The sequence below is a fragment of the Ictidomys tridecemlineatus genome, chromosome 16 (genome assembly GCF_052094955.1).
Source record: "Ictidomys tridecemlineatus isolate mIctTri1 chromosome 16, mIctTri1.hap1, whole genome shotgun sequence".
In the NCBI taxonomy this organism is placed as follows: domain Eukaryota; kingdom Metazoa; phylum Chordata; class Mammalia; order Rodentia; family Sciuridae; genus Ictidomys; species Ictidomys tridecemlineatus.
In genome coordinates this window covers 22,485,586-22,505,809 of record NC_135492.1, presented here as the reverse complement: position 1 = coordinate 22,505,809, position 20,224 = coordinate 22,485,586, and the positions used below count along the sequence as shown (strand labels likewise).

Here is a 20,224-nt window from a genome sequence, read left to right as displayed (position 1 = left end):
ATCCTCAGCCCTTTTTAAATTTTTATTTTAAAAAATTAAATTTTTAAATGTTTTTTTTAATTTCATTTTCTAAAATTACTATTACTTTTTAAAAAATTAAGCAGGATTTCACTCAGTTGCTGGGGTCACCTTCACAATTGTGATTTCCCCTGCCTAAGCCTCCAGAAGCCTGGATATATCAGGTTTGTAGCACCACATGCATCCCATCTCACAATTTCTTTCTTTTTTTTTTAGATTTTTTAAAGTCATGATTTATTTTTTAATTTTTTATGTTTTTAAATATTTTTATTATTTTAAAAGATAAACGATAACAGTGGAATGCATTATGATCCTTATTACACATATATAGCACAATTTTTCATATCTCTGTATATAATGTATGTTCACATCAACTTGTACCATTATATATGAACTCATTTCTTTCTGCATTACAATTATTAATACACAAATATATCACAATTTTCATGTCTTTGTATATAAGATATGTTGAAACCCAAATCAAGTCTTCATACATGTATCTTGAATAATGATGTTGATCATATCATTGTATAATGAAAACCATCACATTTCACCATCCTTGCTAATCCCCTTCCCCCTCCAATTCCCTCCCACTCCCCTCACCTATCTAGAATTAATCTAATCCTCCCATGCTCTCCCTCCCTACCCAACTGTGAGTCACCCCCCATACATCAGAGAAAATAGTTGGCATTTGTTTTTGGGGGATTGGCTAACTTCACTTAACATAATATTCTCCAACTCCATTCATTTACTGGCAAATGCCATGATTTTATTCTTTTTTAGTGCTGAGTAATATTTCATTGTGTATCTATGCCACATTTCTTTATGCATTCATCAACTGAAGGGCAAACAGGTTGGCTCTACAGTGTAGCTATTGTGAATTATGCTGCTATAAACATTGTTTTGGCTGTGTCCCTGTAGTATGTTGTTTTTAAATTTTGGGGTATAGTTGAGAAGAGGAATAGCTGGGTCAAATGGTGGTTCTATTTCCAGATTTCCAAGGAGTCTCCATATTTCTTTCTGTATTGGTTGCACCAAATTCCAGTTCCACCAGCAGTGTATTAGTGTATCTTTTCCCGCACATCCTGGCCAATGCTTATTGTTGTTTGTCTTCATAATAGCTGCTATTCTGACTAGAGTGAGATAGTATCTTAGAGTGGTTTTGATTTGCATTTTTTCTGATTGCTAGAGATGATGACCATTTTTTCATATATTTGTTGATTGATTGTATATCCTCTTCTGAGAAGTGTCTGTTTAGGTCCTTGGCCTATTTATTGATTGGATTATTATTTTTTGGTGTTAAGATTTTTGGGTTCTTTATATACCCTAGAGATTAGTGCTCTATCTGATGTATGAGGGGTAAAAATTTGCTCCCAGGAAGTAGACTCTCTATTCTTTCTTTTTTTGATAAAAAAACTTTTTAGTTTAAATCCATCCCATTTGTTGATTCATTGTTTTAATTTTTGTGCTATAGGAGTCATATTAGGAAAGTTATGGCCTAATCCCACATGATGAAGTTTAGGGCCTAATTTGCTTCTGTTAGATGCAGTGTCTCTGGTTTAATTTTTAGGTCCTTGATCCATTTTGAGTTAACTTTTGTTCATGGTGAGAGATAGGGGTTCAATTTCATTTTGTTGCATATGGATTTTCAGTTTCCCCAGAACTAATTTTTGAAGATGTTATCCCTTCTCCAGTGCATGTTTTTGGTATCTTTGTCTAATATAATTGTAATTTTATGAGTTAGTTGATGTGTCCTCTATTCTGTACCATTGGTCTACCAGCCTGTGTTGGTGCCAATACCATGCTGTTTTTGTTACTATGGCTCTGTAGAATAATTTAAGGTCTGATATAGCAATATCACCTGCTTCACTCTTTCTGCTTAGAATTGCTCTAACCATTCTTCATCTCCTATTTTTCCAGATAAATTTCATGATTTCTTTTTCTATTTCCAAGAGGAATGCCATTGGGATTTTGTTCACAATTGCGTTAAATCTGTATAGTGCTTAGGTATTATGGGCATTTTGATGATATTAGTTCTGCCTATTCAAGATCAAATTAAATCTTTCCATCTTTTAAGGTCTTCGATTTCTCTTAAGTGTTTCGTAGTTTTCATTGTATAGATCCTTCACCTCTTTTGATGATTCCCAAGTATCTTTTTTTTGAGCTTATTGTTAATGGGGTAGTTTTTCCTCATCTCCTTCTCAGAGGATTTGTCACTGATATACAGAAATGCCTTTGATTTATGGGTGTAGATTTTATATCCTCCTACTATGCTTAATTCTTGTTATAGAAGTTTTCTAGTTGAATTTTTTAGGTCTTCTAGGTACAGAATTATATCATCAGCAAATAGTGCTGATTTAATTTCTTCTTTTCCTATACTTATTCCTTTAATTTCTTTTCTATGTCTAATTGTTTTTGCCAGTGTTTCAAAAACTATGTTGAATATAAATGGTGAGAGAGGGCATCTCTGTATTGTTCCAGATTTTAGAGGGAATGCCTTCAGTTGTTCTCCATTTAGCATGATGTTGGCCTGGGGCTTTGTGTAGACAGCCTTTACACTGTTGAGGTAAGTTCCTGTTATCCCTAGTTTTTCTAGTGTTTTGAACATGAAGAGGTGCTGTATTTTGTCAAATGCTTTTTCTGCATTTATTAAGATAATCATATGATTCTTATGTTTAAATCTACTTATGCGATGAATTACATTTATTGATTTCTGTATGTTTAACCAAACTTGCATCCCTGCGGTGAATTCCACTTGATCATGATGCACCATCTTATTGATACGTTTTTGTATTTTATTTGCCAGAATTTCATTGAGAATTTTTGCATCTGTTTTTTAGAGAGATTTGTCTGAAGTTTTCTTTCTTGATGTGTCTTTGTCTGATTTTAGAATAAAGGTGATATTTGCCTCATAGAGTGATTTTGGAAGTGTTCTCTTTTTTTCAATTACAAGGAATAATTTGAGGATTGTTGGTGTTAGTTTTTTTTTTTTTTTTTTGAAGGTCTTGTATCCATTAAGTCCTGGGCTTTTTTTTTTTTTTTTTTTGGTAGGCTTTCGAAGGTGTCTTCTAATTCATTGCTTGAAAATGATCTGTATAACTTGTATATATCATCCTCACTCAGTTTGGATAAACTATATGATTCTAGACATTTGTTGATGGCTTCAATATTTTTTGTTTTATTAGAGTCCAAATTTTCAAAATAATTTAAAATCATGTTTATTACTCTAGTGTTCATGGTGATATTCTTTTTTTGTCATGGATTTTAGTAATTGGAGTTTTTTTCTCTTTCTCTACATTAGCATACATAAGGGTTTATCAAATGTATTTATTTTTTCAAAGGGCCAAATTTTCATTTTGAAAAATTTTCTAAAATTAATTAATTTAAAAAATATCTGGCAGCAGAATGTATCACAATTCTTACTACACATGTACAGCACAATTTTTTATCTCTTTAAATAAAGTATGTTGACACCAATTCATTTCTTCATACATGTACTTTGGATAACTGTGTCCATCACATTCCACAACCCTTGCTAATCCCCTGGCCCCTCCCTTCCCACCCTTCTGTCATGAATAGAATTCATATATTCCTCCCATGCTCCCCATCCCTTCCCCACTATAGTCAGCCTCCATATATCAAAGAAAACATTGGGCATTTGTTTTTGAGGATTGGATAACTTCACTTAGCATTATTTTCTCCATTGCTATCCATTTACCTGCAAATGCCATTATTTTATTCTTTTTTACTCCTGAGTAATATTTCATTGTATACAAATGCCACATTTTCTTTATCCATTCATCTATTGTAGGGTATCTAGGTTGGCTCCACAGTTTGACTATTGTGAATTATTTTGCTAAAATTATTGTGGCTATGTCCTTGTAGTATGATGTTTTTAAGTCCTTAGAGTATAGACTAGGGAGTGGGATAGCTTGGTCAAATGGTGGTTCCATTACAAGTCATTTTGTCAATTTTTAATTGCTTCTTTGGTTTCAATTTCATTGATTTCAGCTCTGATTTTAACTATTTTTTGTCCTTTACTGCTTTTGGCGTTTATTAATTGTTTTTCCTAGGGATTCCAGATGTAATTTTAGGTCATTTATTTGACTTTTTTTTTAAGGAATAAACTCCATGCAATGTACTTTTCTCTTAGTAATGCCATCATAGTGTCCCAGAGACTTTGATATGTTTTGTCTGTTTTCTCATTCACCTCTAAGAATTTTTAAATATCCACTTTGATGTTTTCTGCAACCCATTTTTCATTCACTAGCATATAATTTAGTCTCCAGGTGTTGGAGAATCTTCTATTTTTATCATTGATTTGTAATTTCAATCCATTATGATCTTATGAAATGCAGGGTAGTATTCTTACTTTTCTGTATTTGCTTAGAGTTGCTTTGTGGCATAATATATGGTCTATTTTAGAGAAACATCCATTTGTTGCTGAGAAGAAAGTGTTTTCACTTGTTGAAAGATGAAATATTCTATGTATGTCAGTTAAATCTAAGTTATTGATTATATTATTGACTTCTATAATTTCCGTTTGGCTTTCGTTTGGAAGATCTATCCAGTGGTAAAAGAGGTGTGTTAAAGTCATCCAGAATTATTGTCTTGTAGTCTACTTGGACTTTGAACTTGAGAGGATTCTGTTTGAACATAGATGCTCCATTGTTTGGGGCATAAATATTTATAATTGTTCTGTCTTGTTGGTTCCCTTAAGCAGTATTAAAGGTCCTCCTTTATGCCTTCTGATTAACTTTCACTTAAAGTCCACATTATTTGATATAAGAATGGAAATCCCTGCTTGCTTCCAGAGTCCATGTGAGTGGTATGTTTTTTAATATTTATTTTGTATAGATGGACACAATATCTTTATTTTATCTATTTATTTTTATGTGGTGCTGAGGATCGAACCCAGGGCCTCAAACATACTAGGTGAGCACTCTACCGCTAAGCCCCGGCCCCAGCCCAAGTAATATATATTTTTTCCAACCTGTCACTTTCAGTCTGTGTGTGTCTTCCTATGAGATGAGTGTCTTGGAGGTAGCATATTATTGGGTCTTTTTTTTTTTAATTCAATCTGCAAGTCTCTTGATTGCTGAGTTTTAGAAATTAACATTCAGTATTATTATTAAGACATGATTTGTATTCTCAGTTATTTTTTGTTTCTTTTTGGTATTTAACTTTCTCTTTGATAGGTTTTTCATTTAGAGGAATACTTCCATTTTCTAATTTTCATTGTTTTTCATTTCCTCCTCATGGAATGTTTTGGCAAGGATGTGCTGTAGTGTAGGCCTTCTAGTTGTAAATTCTTTTAACTTTTGTGTATCATGGAAGGTTTTTATTTTGTCAGAAAAATAACATCTATATCAAAATTCAATTAATAATCAAAGTTTAATTTTGCTGTGTATGATTCTTGGTTGGCATCTGTTTTTTTTTCAGAGCTTGGTATATGTTGTTGTAGGATCTTGTAGCTTTCAGGGTCTTGGTTGAGAAATTGGCGATTCCAATTTGTTTCTCCCATATAATATCTGATTCCTTTTTCTTGTGGCTTTTAAAATACTCTGCTTCTCCTGAATGCTAGGTGTTTTCATTATGATGTCCGTTGGTGTTTATCTGTTGTTATTTTGTTAAATTGGTTCCTGTATGCTGCTTGTATTTGAGATTCCAATTCACTCTACATGTTTGGAAATGTTTCTGATATTATTTAATTGAATAGATTGTCCATTTTTGTAGTTTAGATGTCTATGTCTTTCTCTATCCCAATAGTTGTTAAATTTGGTCTTTTTGTGTTATCTCATTGTTCTTGAATCTTCTGCTCCTGGTTTCTTACCATCTTAACTGGGGTCAACTTCAATTTTCAAGATTATATATTTTGCCTTCAATGTCGGAGGTTCTGTTTTCCAAGTGATCTATTCTGTTGGAGATGCTGCCTATTGAGTTTTTCTTTTATAGATGAGATATGTTTATTAACTATAAAGTTTCAAAATGTTTAGAAATTTAAGAAATACAAAATAAAAACCGATCATGGGAAAAATAAAGTAATACTGATGAACATTTAAAACAAATTAATAATCATTAACTCAAAAAAGTTTAAATTAGTATCTATTTGTGGAAACTATTTTGCTATTGAATATACATGACACTCTCTATTACAGAGACTTACTGAAATTAGAGCATATGTGATCATAACACATAATATGTTAACATAACATATAGGTACACAATGGTACTCACCCAAAAACTTTCTTTTTATTTGTACAAGTTGCATTTATTCTATGTATGTATAATATGTTAAAATACTCTGTACTGTCATATATATTATATCTAGAAAGAATAAATAAAAATAAAAAAGAACATTATTAAGATTGTGTCAATTTTTTTTATATTGGTTGTTCACAACATTACAAAGCTCTTGACATATCATATTTAATACATTAGATTGAAGTGGGTTATGAACTCCCAATTTTACCCCAAATGCAGATTGCAGAATCACGTCGGTTACACATCCACAATTTTACATAATGCCCTATTAGTAATTGTTGTATTCTGCTACCTTTCCTATCCCCTACTATTCCCCCTCCCCTTCCCTCACATCTTCTCTCTCTACCCCATCGACTGTAATTCATTTCTCTCCTTGTTTATTTTCCCATTCCCCTCACAACCTCTTATATGTAATTTTGTATAGAAATGAGGGTCTCCCTTCATTTCCATGCAATTTCCCTTTTCTCTCCCTTTCCCTCCCATATAATGTCTCTTTTTAATGTTAATCTTTTTTTCCTGCTCTTCCTCCTTGCTCTGTTCATAGTTGCTCTCATTATATAAAAGAAGACATTTGGTATTTATTTTTTAGGGATTGGCTAGCTTCACTAAGCATAATCTGCTCTAGTGCCATCCATTTTCCTGCAAATTCCATGATGTTGTCATTTTTTAGTGCTGTGTAATATTCCATGGTGTATAAATGTCACATTTTTTTTATCCATTTATCTATTGAAGGGCATCTGGGTTGGTTCCACAGACTAGCTATTGTGAATTGTGCTGCTATGAACATCAATGTGGCAGTATCCCTGTAGCATGCTCTTTTAAGGTCTTCAGGGAATAGTCCGAGAAGGGCAATAGCAGGGTCAAATGGTGGTTCCATTCCCAGCTTTCCAAGGAATCTCCATACTGCTTTCCAAATTGGCCATACCAATTTGCAGTCCCACCAGCAATGTACAAGTGTACCCTTTTCTCCACATCTTCACCAGCACTTGTTTTTGTTTGACTTCATAGTGGCTGCCAAACATACTGGAGTGAGATGGTATCTTAGGGTGGTTTTGATTTGCATTTCTCTGACTGCTAGAGATGGTGAGCATTTTTTCATGTACTTGTTGATTGCTTGTATATCCTCCTCTGAGAAGTGTCTATTCAGGTCCTTTGCCCATGTGTTGATTGGGTTATTTGTTATCTTATTGTCTAATTTTTTGAGTTCTTTGTATATTCTGGATATTAGGGCTCTATCCGAAGTGTGAGGAGTAAAAATTTGTTCCCAGAATGTAGGCTCCCTATTTACCTCTCTTATTGTTCCTCTTGCTGAGAAAAAAACTTTTCAGTTTAAGTAAGTCCCATTTGTTGATTCTTGTTATTAACTCTTGTGCTATGGGTGTCCTATTAAAAAATTTGGAGCCCGACCCCACAATATGTAGATCAGAGCCAACTTTTTCTTCTATCAGATGCAGAGTCTCTGATTTGATATCAAGCTCCTTGATCCATTTTGAGTTAACTTTTGTGCATGGTGAGAGAAAGGGATTCAGTTTCATTTTGTTGCATATGTATTTCCAGTTTTCCTAACACCATTTATTGAAGATGCTATCCTTCCTCCATTGCATGCTTTTAGCCCCTTTATCAAATATAAGATACTTGTAACTTTGTTGATTAGTTTCTGTGCCTTCTATTCTATACCATTGTTCCACCCAAATGTTTTGGTACCAGTACCATGCTGTTTTTGCTCTGTAATATAGTTTGAGATCTGGTATCGCTATACCGCCTTATTCACACTTCCTGCTTAGAATTGCTTTTGCTATTCTGGGTCTTTTATTTTTCCATATGAATTTCATGATTGCTTTCTCTATTTCTACAAGAAATGCCGTTGGGATTTTGATTGGCATTGCATTAAACCTATAGAGAACTTTTGGTAATATCACCATTTTGATAATATTAGTTCTGCCTATCCATGAACAGGGTATATTTTTCCATCTTCTAAGATCTTCTTCTACTTCTCTCTTTAGGGTTCTGTAGTTTTCATTGTATAAATCTTTCACATTTTTTGTTAGGTTGATTCCCAGGTATTTTATTTTTTAGAGGATATTGTGAATGGAGTGTTTTTCCTCATTTCCATTTCAGAAGTTTTGTCACTGATATACAGAAATGCCTTTGATTTATGCGTGTTGATTTTATATCCTGCCACTTTGATGAATTTATTTATTAGTTCTAGTAGTTTCTTTGTAGACCCTTTTGGGTATTCTGGGTATAGAATCATGTCATCCACTAATAATGATAATTTAATTTCTTCTTTTCCTATTTTTATGCCTTTAATTTCTTTCATCTGTCTAATTGCTCTGGCTAGTATTTCAAGGACTAAATTAAATAGAAGTGGTGAGAGAGTGCATCCCTGTCTTGTTGCAGATTTTAGAGGTAATGCCTTCAACTTTTCTCCATTCAGAATGATGCTAGCCTGAGGCTTAGCATAGATAGCTTTTACAATGTCAAGGTAAGTTCCTGTTATCCCTAGTTTTTCTAATGTTTTGAACATAAAAGGATGCTGTACTTTGTTGAATGCTTTCTCTGCGTCTATCGAGATGATCATATGGTTCTTATCTTTAAGTCTATTGATGTGGTGAATAACATTTATTGATTTCCGTATATTGAATCATCCTTGCATCCCAGGGATGAATCCTATTTGATCATGGTGCACAATTTTTTTGATGTGTTTTTGTATTTGATTCGCCAGAATTTTATTGAGGATTTTTGCATCTAGGTTCATTAGAGATATTGGTCTGTAGTTTTTTTCTTAGAGGTGTCTTTGTCTGGTTTCGAAATCAGGGTTATATTGGCCTCATAAAATGAATTTGGAAAAGCTCCCTCTTTTTCTATTTCCTGAAATAACTTGAAAATTATTGGTATTAATTTTTCTTTAAATTTTTTGTAAAACTTCGCTGTATACTCATTCAGTCGTGGGCTTTTCTTGGTTGGTAGTCTTTTAATTGCTTCTTCAATTTCATCCATTGATATTGGTTTGTTAAAATTGTGTGAATCCTCCTGACTCAGTCTGGGCAAATCATATGACTTAAGAAATTTATCAATGTCTTTACTATCTTCTATTTTATTGGAATATAGGTTTTCAAAATAATTTCTAATTGTCCTCTGTATTTCTGTAGCATCTGTTGTGATATTGCCTTTTTCATCCCATATGTTAGTAATTTGAGTTCTCTCTCTTCTTCTCTTCATTAGCATCTCTAATGGTCTGTTGATCTTATTTATTTTTTTGAAGAACCAACTTTTAGTTTTGTTAATTTTTTCAATAGTTTCTTTTGTTTCAATTTCATTGATTTCTGCTCTGATTTTAATTATTTCTTGCCTTCTGCTACATTTGCTGTTGTTTTGCTCTTCCTTTTCTAGGGCTTTGAGATGAAGTGTGAGCTCATTTATTTGTTGGTTTTTTCTTGTTTTGAGGAATGACCTCCAAGCGATGAATTTCTCTCTTAAAACTGCTTTCATTGTGTCCCATAGATTCCGATATGTTGTGTCTGTATTTTCATTTATCTCTAAGAATTTTTTGATTTCCTCCTTTATGTCTTCTATAACCCATTGATCATTCAGTAACATATTGTTCATTTTCCATGTGATGTAGGATTTTTCCTTCTTTCTTTTATCATTGATTTTCAGTTTCATTTCATTATGATCAGATAAAATGCATGGTATTATCTCCACCCCTTTATATTTACTGAGGGTTGCTCTATGGCATAATATATGGTCTATTTTTGAGAAGGATCCATGTGCTGCTGAGAAAAAAGTATATCCATTTGATGATGGTTCATATATTCTATATATGTCAGTTAAGTCTAGGTTATTGATTGTGGTATTGAGTTTTATAGTTTCTTTATTCAACTTTTGTTTGAAGGATCTGTCCAATGGTGAGAGATGTGTGTTGAAGTCACCCATAATTATTGTGTTGTGGTCTATTTGATTCTTGAACTTGAGAAGAATTTGTTTTATGAATGTCACAGCACCATTATTTGGTGCATAAATGTTGATAATTGTTATGTCTTGTTAATGAATGGTTCCTTTTAACAGTATATAATGTCCTTTCTTATTTCTTTTGATTAACTTAGTCTTGAAGTCGATTTTATTCAATATGAGGATGGCCACCCCTGCTTGCTTAGGAGGACCATGTGCGTTGTATATTTTTTTCCATCCTTTCACCTTCAGCCTGTGTATGTCTTTTCCAATCAGATGTGTCTCCTGGAGGCAGCATATTGTTGGATTTTTTTTTTAATCCTTGATTCCAGCCTATGTGGATTTATTGGAGAGTTTAAGCCATTAACATTTAGAGTTATTATTGATATGTGGTTTGTAATTCCAGCCATGTTTGATTATTTATCCTTTTTTAAAAAAAATTTAGTTTGCTTCTCCATGATTATCTTTCCCCTCGCCCTCTGTCTTTACCGAGGCACTTTCCACTGATGGTTTTGGTTATTGTTTTTCATTTCTTCCTCGTGTAGTGTTTTGCTCAAAATGCTTAGCAATGCTGGTTTTCTGGCTGTAAATTCTTTTAACTTTTGTTTATCATGAAAGATTTTTATTTCGTTGTCATATCTGAAGCTTAATTTTGCTGGATACAGAATTCTTGGTTGGCATTCATTGTCTTTCAGTGTTTGAAAAACATTGTTCCATGACCTTTTTGCTTTCAGAGTCTGTGATGAAAAATCCGTTGTTTACCTTATTGGTTTACCCCTGAATGTAATCTACCTCCTTTCTCTTGTAGCTTTTAATATTTTCTCTTTGTTCTGTATATTGGATATCTTAATAACAATGTGTCTTGGCGTTGGTCTACTGTGATTTTGTGTACTCGGTGTCCTTTATGTATCTTCAATTTGTATATCTGTTTCCTTTTTTATTTTTGGAAAGTTTTCTGTAACTATTTTATGCAGCAGGTTACTCATTCCCTTGGCTTGAATCTCTATATCTTCTTCTATCCCGATGACTCGTAAGTTTGGTTTTTTTATGTTATTCCATAACTCTTGGATGTTTTTTTCACAATTTTTTACAAGCCTTTCTGAGTTGGCTAGACACTTTTCATGATGATATATTTTGTCTTCATTATCTGACGTTCTGGCTTCTACTTGCTCCACTCTGTTAGTGATACTCTAAACTCATTTTTTAATTTTGTTTATCATTTTCTTCATTTCTAGAATTATTGTTTGATTATTTTTATAATCTCTATCTTCTGATAAATATGCTTAACTTCTTCTTTTATCTGTTTATGTAATTCATTCTCAATGTGTTTTTTTGCTTCTTGAATTTGCTGTCTCGTATCCTCTTTAAGGTTTCATTCCATCTGTCTAAGGTGTTTTTTGAGTTGTTTATATGTCCATTTTTCTGATGACTGTAGGTCCTCCTGAATATTTAGGCTGTCCTGCATTTTTTGTACTTTTTTTCTTCCTTGCTTTTTCAAGCTGCTCATGTTACTTCTTGTTCTGTTTGACTGCTGAGTTACTGTTTACTCCTATAAATTTATTTGATGCTTGGGAGGAAAGGTATTAGACGGGAAGTGAAGAAGTCACTAAAGAGAATGAGAGTAAGCAGGTAGAATTCAAGGAAGGGGGAATAAGAAAATTAAAGAACTGAAAAGACAAAAGAAGAAAAAAATAGAAAATAAAAAAAGAAAAAAAAATTAAAATAATAATAATAAAAAAATTAAAATTGGAAAAAAATTAAAAATAAAAAAAAATTGAAAAACAACAAGAAAGAAAATGAAAATAAAAGAAAAAAACCCAAATCAAAAAAAAAAAGAAAAAAAACTAATAAATGCAGTCTTAGAGTTTGAATAACTTCTCTTCAAGTAGGTGGCACTGTGCCCACCAGGCCAAGCTTCTCCTGTCAATATGCAGGAACCAATCACTGTGCAGCAGCTCCTTCTCCCAGCCTGGGCGAGTCTCCAATCCTGAGTGCCTAGGGCTTCCTCTTGTGTCAAGTCACTTCCCCAATTTTCCTCTAGCCAGGCCCCTCTCACCAGTGCAACTCACCACAATACTGGCTATACGCTAGGTCTGCTGCTCCCGGGAGCCCTGTTTTTATGAACGACTGGGCACACTCTCCCTGTTTGCCATTCCCTCAGACCCTAAGTTTGTAGAGCTTGGGGCTGAGAATCCTCAGCAAATTTTACTTGCCCTCTGGTAGCCACGCCCTCGGTAGCTGGTGCAAGAGACCTCAGTTGTCAGCACTGGTGGGAGCGATAACCGGGAGTTCTGCACCACAAGTCCCGTTCCACGGGTCCTGCGCCACTTCTGATTTTCTCGGTCTGGCTATCGAGCTCATCGGAGAGGTGGGAGGGGCCCTTACAGGAGAGCTGGCAGGAGCCCTTAAGGTTTCCTTGATGTGTGGAGATGGAAGGCTAGGGGATTACACACCTGTAGCTGCAGGTTTCAATGAAGTTATCTCCTCCACCGCAGTCTGGTGACGTCAGTTCTCTGCCATAATGGTATCTCATGCAAATGGTGACAGTTCGTTTCCCTTTGCCGGGTGACCAATGCAATGGGTGGGTTCTTACTGTCTCTCCCAAGCCCCATTTCAAACATGTGGCCACTACCTATGAAGGCTCGGTTGGCATTTACCTCTGTAGGATCAGAAGGGCTGACCAGTTGTTTCAGCCGGATGGATTATTGCTGAGTTACAGCTGTTTGTCTTCGGGAAGCAGGCGAACAGGAGCTTGAATTCAGCCAATCCGGGCTCAGTGTATGTTCTGAGAGGCCCAGACTGTTCGCCCCAGATTCATGTCAGCTCAGCATTGCCTAGTGATCCTGAGCAAACAGCATTTAGACTGTTTACGACTCCCTATGCCCACACAGCTGAAGAGGTCAGAGACTTGATCTCTCCGTGCTCGCCGCCATGTTGGATCTCAATTTCTCAAGATTTAGAAGTCACATATCAATAATAGATTTATTTGTTCAGGAAGATGGGGGGAGCAATACTCAGTATTTAAAAAAAAAATCAGGAGGGGCTGGGGATGTGGCTCAAGTCCTCACCTGTCATGCACAGGGTGCTGGATTTGATAAATAAAAATTATAAAAATTATAAAAATAATAAAAAATAAAGATGTTGTGTCCACCAAAACCTGAAAAATAAATATTAAAATGTTCTCTCTCTCTCTCTCTCTCTCTCTCTAAAAAATCAGGAAAACTTTTTACTTTCTGCTTATTTTTACAAATGTAAATAAAATATTAAACATAAGATATAGATGGGCATACATAACTTGATTGCTGCTACATCTGGCTGATGAAAATGTAACAGAATGCTGATAAAATGGACATTTTCTATAGAAAGCATTGACTAATATTGTGTCTGAAATGTAACAGATGAAATAACATAGAAAGAATTCCTTGACTGCATTTTACAGACACTGTTTTCTGGGTTGAATATAGTGGTCAGAGCCGAGTGTCTCTTCTAAATCTACAAAAAAATACCTAAGAAACTCAGTTTCTCCCTTCCCAACCTCTTCCTCCTAGAAGCTCCATGCACCAACTTAGCACTTATCTGGATAGAAGTGGGGCAATTGTTGCACCTGAGAATAATCAGCAGAGTTTTGAGCAAAAGGGGCTGTTAGGTCATCTCTCTACATCCTCTAATTTTAGTGTCTCTAGTAAGGTGATAAGATCCCACTTGAGGGCACAGGACTACGGAGTCCACAGTGGAACATTTCCCTTGCCCCTTAATTTGAATCTTATCTGGATAGTAAGCTATCTGGAGAGAGTGGTGCTCAATATTAGAGTCTAAGTTCTCTTGATAAAAATAATGTGTAGCCATCATTTATACAACACAACTACTCTCACTTTGTATCCATTTCTCATGGTGTGATGCCTGAATTCTGGGAGTAATAATTATTAGTGCCTCCCATGTCTCCGAGGGTCCTCTCTCTATAATGTATGATTGACACCCTCCTCTTGATTCTATTCTCAAGTGTATCACCTGGTTTTCTGACATTTCTGCTCATGTTCTTTTTGGTTTCCATGATGAAAATTTCAGAATTTGAACTGTGCATCACTTGAAAGTGCACAATAAAAAATATGAAAAAAAAACAATGGTTCATCTGGAGGTTGAGATTGAGGTAATAGAAGTTCGATGAAACATACTTGAAGCTCAGGCAGAGTCCATTCTTTTGGAAACCTGAGACATTATTCATCATCTTCATGAATGGAGAATTTTTTTTAAAAAAAAAGAAAATCAAGAAAAAATCTAAAGAAATTTAAGTAGAATAATAAAAGCTAAAACTACCCATATTTTCTGATGACATCATTCCACATTTTAAAGACCAATAAAAACTTCACTCAACAGCTTCCAGAACTCAAACTAATGAAGCAAATTAGCAGGATATAAAACTACTACACACAAATCAGACCTGCAAGACTATCACCAAGGTCCCTGCAGGTCTGGTTACACTGGAGGTATCCATTCTAGCAAACTTCTCTTGATTCCTCTTTGTTTTTCCTATGATCTAATAACTCTATGTTCTCAGCTCCTACCTCATGAACCCCACATTATACACCACCCCCTTTGCCCACCATTAGAAACTATAAATGCTTATGCAAACCTGCTCTCTCTCTCTCTCTCTCTCTCTCTCTCTCTCTCTCTATATATATATATATATATATATATATATATATATATATATATACACACATATATATTAGACATTAATTGAACACATCTTTTCTGTTTATTGTGACAAAACTGTAATTGTCTAAACAAAAGCTATTTGGTTTAAGGCTGCATATTGTTTGCATTGGGTGCTCTAAACATGGATCTCCTCCTTAAAGGTGTGGTATTGGTGACCTGCAGAGACACTAGAAGACTGCATTTTACAAACTTTAATACCTTGGATTCCCCACTGCTAGACAGGGAGACACAAAGTCAACATGAAAAAAAAATAAGGGAAGAAAGTGCCATAGATAAACCAAGATGGTAAAATAACAGAATACATTCACATTACAGTAGATGAAATGTCAGGGAAGAAGTTCCAAATCTACATTATTAAAATGATCTGTGAAGTAAAGAATAATAGAAGAGAACAAATACAGGCAACAATGGATCAAACCAAAAAAGAGATAAGAGAGAAAATACAGATAGTAAAAGTTTATTTCAAGACATAGAGATGCAAAAAAATTTTTTGAAATGAAGAAAACAATAAACCAAATAAAAAAATCAATAGATACCATCACCCACAGACCACGTCACCTGTAAGACTGAACCTCAGACAATGTAGACAACATATATAATCTTTTTTTATATATTTACTTTTTAGTTGTAGTTAAATACAATACCTTTATTTTACTTATTTATTTTTGTGTAGTGCTGAGGATGGAACCCAGGGCCTCACCTGTGGTAGGCAAGTACTTTACCCCAGCCCTGAGAACATATATAATATTGAAAATATAGTTGACTACATGAAAAAGACGGTAAGAAACCATGAACAGAATCTTCAAAATCATGGGACATCATGAAAAGATCAAATCTAAAAATTATTGGAATAGAGGATAGCACAGATATACAAATCAAAGGAATGCACAATCTCTTCTATGAAATAATATCAGATTTCCCAAACATGAAGAGCAAACTGGAAAATCAAATACAATAAACTTAAAGACACACCAAATGTACAAAATTACAAAAGAACCACACGAAGACACACTATCGTGCAATTGCCTAGCATACTGAATAAAGATAGGATTTTAAAAGCCACCAGAGAAAAGGTTCAGTAAACAATTTGGATCTCAGACATATTTTTTTTTTGTCCAAGGAACTTGGAGGAAATTTTGAGCATCCATCTCCCCAGGTGGCTGTTATCCAGGACAGAATCCAATCAAGGGGCAAGTAAAAGGTTTCGCTGGGGATTCATTCGTCCTGTGCTCTCCAGAGGGATCCTGTTATCTAACTATAGACACTCAAATGACAGGCTACAGAGAGATGAGCTCACCCTTTCCTTAAAGGTGTTCAGATTATTCTCAGGTCCACCAAGTGGCCGGCATCCATCCAGCCAAGCTTTTCTCTGTTTCCCCGGATGTAGGCAGTGAGTACATGGGCTTCTAGAATGAGGGAGGAAGGGGCAAACTGGGTCTCCTAGTGAGAGTTTTGGTAGCTTTAGGAGAGCCATGCAGCATTAAACATGGCACTCAGCCAGACTCTGTGCTCTGTGAGATGCAATTAAGGAAATCTTCCTAGGATGTGTCATTTCTTTAGTGTTGAGACTTAGAAAATCATTCCTTGTTTTCCATAAGAAAATTCCACTATTTCAGGTTCCTATTTAATTTTAGCTGAACAACTGCCTATGCCTTCCATGCTAGCTACTGTTTTCTATGTTATTTAGTCCTATACAAATAGTCAGATAAGTAATCATGTTCCCTGTATTCTCTTTATTAAGTATGCTCAGCGTTGCTTCTCTCATCTTCCTGAAAAAAATGGAATGCTCATTGATATATGACATTCTAAATATTGAGAAATTAAAAAAGTGATTTTGTATAAACTCAAAAGTAACAGGGGTAACCTTATATTACCACAACCATGTGTTGTAATTTCTCATGAAATCTTTCTTGTCCTACATTTTATCTCACAAATTAAAAATGAATGGTGCTTCTCCACATTGTGTGTTCTGCCTAGTAGCCAATTCTGAGTGAGAGGGCAGTGTTCCTGTGTCACCTTCATATAAAAAGACAATTGAACCTGATAGTGGTTTCTTTTTCCTTCCTCCACAAAGTCTGGGAGTATAATTTTCAATAGTTTATCAGGAAGAATATATGTTCCATTCATCTAATATTTTTTTTATTATTCATTTTAAAATCCTCCTTCCATTTCCCTCATAATGGTTGTGTCTGATAGGCATTTTGTTAGGGAGAATATTTGGAAAATTTGATCCTCATTCTCTTCAGGTGTCTGTGCTCACATTCATTTTTTAAGTTCATATTTTCATGCAAATTCAGTTACAGAACAAATGTGAACCTATCATATTTTCTTCCTCTTTAAGCAAATTGAACTTGACTTCGGTCATTATTAACCTCATCAGGGAAACAGATTCTCCTGAAAGTATGATGGATTTCCCAGTAAAAACAGCTTAGTGTCTGTGATAAGGCTCCTATGGAGTTTCTTGTTGCTGTTAGAAAAGTAACTCTCCTTATACTGAACCTGAAGACAGATTTCAAGCTATTGTTATTGTGTGGTTGCAGATGGGAAACCTGAGTTTTACTGAAATCATTCCAATGTATGGAAACAATAAATGATCATCAACCAGATTTTATAGGAATCGCCATTACTCATTTACCCAAATATTCTACAGGATTTTCTCCTTCATATTCCTGTAGCTTGTATATTTCAAAGAGGCTTTTTACCCAGCATAGCACGTGGCTGGTAGTGGTTGTGCCTTCGCTGATATGCAAGCGGATTCTCCCTAGTGCTCTTCATAGTTTCCCAGCCTGCACTGTGGTGCAAAGTACAGCTTGCTGCCCAATTTCCCCTCAGTCCCAAACTCACATAAAGCAGGACCAGTTCCCCTTCCAGAACTCAATTGTTCATCTTTATTTAACATACAGTAGGTGATGGGAGCAGGGGGAGGTTTAAGTACATGGAAAAGACAAAACAAATTATGCTTCTTTGCTGCTGTTATTATTATCATAATTATCATTGTATTATTATTATTATTATTATTATTATTATTATTATTATTATTATTATTATTATTTTGGTACCAAAGTTTGAACCCAGGGTTAGTTAACCACTGAGCCATATCCCTAGTCTTTTTAACATTTTATTTAGAGACAGGGTCTTGCTATTAGGCTTAGGTCCTCACTAAGTTGCTGAGGATAGTCTCAATAATGCAATTCTCTTGCCTCAGACTCCAAAGCTGTGGGGATTAAAGATGTGCACCACCATACCCAACTCATGTTATTTTCCCTGTGATTTATGTCCCCCTTTGTGGACTGTCCAGTATTTCTTAGGATAGTTTGATTTCTCTTGTTAAAAAAAAATGATTGTTTTTGCTTTGAACAGTATGTTTCCAAGTACCATCACTGTGTTAAGATCCTTAGTTGAGGAGGCCCCTTGAACACACTTCAGGCAGGTAGGAAGTTCTCATCTTGTCCCTGAGGCTCTAGACTCTTCTGTGCTAAGTGGCAGGACTCATTGCTGGGAGAGGACATGCCTGATGATTTATTTTAATTTGTATTATGAAGGGCTCCTGATCACCAGAATGCTTTATAATATAAAGGAGATATTAATACAGACATAGCTGTATACTTACCTTTAGAATATTTACATATTTTACAATATTTAAGTGAATAAGGTATATGTGTCTGATGCATATGATAAACTAATAAATCGGTATGTGATCTAAACTTTGGACAGAAGCTGGGCACAGTCGTGCATGCCTATAATCCCAAAATAAAAAATGAAATTGTCATTTTACTGTTCACTACATTTCAAAATAACTTTTTTTTCCTAATGGTTTATACAATTTTCTTTTCAGTCAATTACTGCATGTTCTCACTCATGTAGAGAATGTAAACATGTTGCCCACATAGTAGTGCAGCTCAGCAGAATCTGGGAAGGGGCAGGGGAAGGAGGGTTCAGAGGAGGAGTGAAGGGTATGTGGACATAGCTGCAGGGCTTCAGTCATCAGTTCTCATGTCTATAGCTCAATATGGTCACCAGAGTCTGCATCAGGTGATTACATGTGATTACATGTGAGAGGTTTGAGACTCTTCACACTTAGAAATTATACAATGTAAGAAAATCAAAATGTTAATTTCCCCAGGTGTTCAGCAAGCAATGTATACATGTATTGACTTCTAATATGAGACTCCATAAGTCCAGATATTATGTCAGCTAAAGGTTAAATTTTAAAAAAACCCTGCATTTCAATGTTTCAAAATAAACTCTACTTACACACTGAATTCTCACGTGGTACCCAATGTTCACATATCTTTAACATGTCAGCTTTCCTTGGCACTTTTGGTTTTTGTACCAAGGATTGAAACCAGGGCCCCTTACCAATGAAGTACATCCCTAGCCAAATTTTAATTTATTATTTTGAGACAGGGTCTTACTAATTTACTAGCTGGCCTTGAACTTGACAAACTCTTGTCCCTGCCTCCTGAGTAGCTGGAATTTCCTTAGTGCCTTTTACATCCATTGGCTCATGAACTAATTTAGCCTTAAGACTTTGTATTCAGGTTTTATTATGGTTCAGTATGTGAAAACACAAATTAAATCTTAATAATTACTTATAGAAGATTCTTGGATTCAATTAAATATATTTGTTTCTAGGAAAACATTCTGCCAGAAAATCATTTCAAAATTCTCTAGAATTAGAGCTGGAGATGTATTTCAGCAGTAGAAAATGTATCTAGTATGGAGGCATCATATAATAAACCCAAGTATCAATTTTATTTGTGGACCCCTTGAGTCGGGAGAAATGTCATTGCATTCTTGAAGGAAGACGGAAAACTTGGACTCTAAGAGACATATTTCAAATTTTCATAATAAATTTCATAATAAATTCCTCAAGTGAAGTGAATATGTATCTATCTTAATTATGGTTCTGTTTATCACAATAATTCCACATATTTAAGGTGGGTTTTTTTTGTTTTTGTTGTGTGGTTTTGTTTTGTTTGGTTTTGATTTGGTACTGGGGCTTGAACTAGGGGACACTGACCATGCAAGCTCCATCCCCAGCCCTATTATGCGTTTTATTTATAGGCAGGGTTTCACTAAGTTGCTAAGTGCATCACAATTGCTTAGTTTGGCACTGAATTTGCAATCCTGTAACCTCAGCCTCCCAAACTGCTAAATTACAGGAGTGTGCCACCATGCCTGGCTTCCCATGTTTAAGTAGAGAAATATTGAAATGTGTTTCTGCTGGTATTTGATACTGGTCTTGGTTCACATAGGTCAAATTGTGATTTAA

At 34.9% G+C, this 20,224-nt stretch overlaps 1 long non-coding RNA gene across 1 annotated transcript in view; it reads left to right on the top strand.

The window, feature by feature from the left end:
- Window positions 1-20,224, top strand: part of LOC144371359 (uncharacterized) — a 1,013,058-nt gene that overhangs the window by 935,430 nt on the left and 57,404 nt on the right. The window lies entirely within an intron of this gene.